At 23.8% G+C, this 298-nt stretch overlaps 1 protein-coding gene across 1 annotated transcript in view; it reads left to right on the forward strand.

Annotated features, from left to right (window-relative positions):
• The window catches only part of LOC108749334 (HAUS augmin-like complex subunit 3), a 3544-nt gene that overhangs the window by 1620 nt on the left and 1626 nt on the right, over nucleotides 1-298 (forward strand). The gene's annotated exons all lie outside the window — the stretch shown is intronic.

Genomic DNA, 298 nt, shown 5'->3' on the forward strand with positions numbered 1-298 from the left:
GTCTTCTATAATTTTTTTCTCTATCAATACTAAATACTATCAATTTTACAAAAAAACTATAAGAGAGAACTCTAAGAATTTTTTCAGAATTTTTTATCAACTTTTTAGTACTGCATTTTCTTATTTTTATTATCATGAGAAAATACAGTATTAAAAAATTCTGAAAAAATTCTTAGAACTTTCTATTCTACGCCCCCAATGCGGCTCTGATCTTAAAAGATACCCTGTATATAGATAAACATGATTAATTAAATGTATTAAGCAAGATAAGATGGAAATGTGTAAATCTAAAAATATA

This window comes from Trachymyrmex septentrionalis, unplaced genomic scaffold (assembly GCF_001594115.1).
Source record: "Trachymyrmex septentrionalis isolate Tsep2-gDNA-1 unplaced genomic scaffold, Tsep1.0 scaffold29, whole genome shotgun sequence".
Taxonomy (NCBI): Eukaryota; Metazoa; Arthropoda; class Insecta; order Hymenoptera; family Formicidae; genus Trachymyrmex; species Trachymyrmex septentrionalis.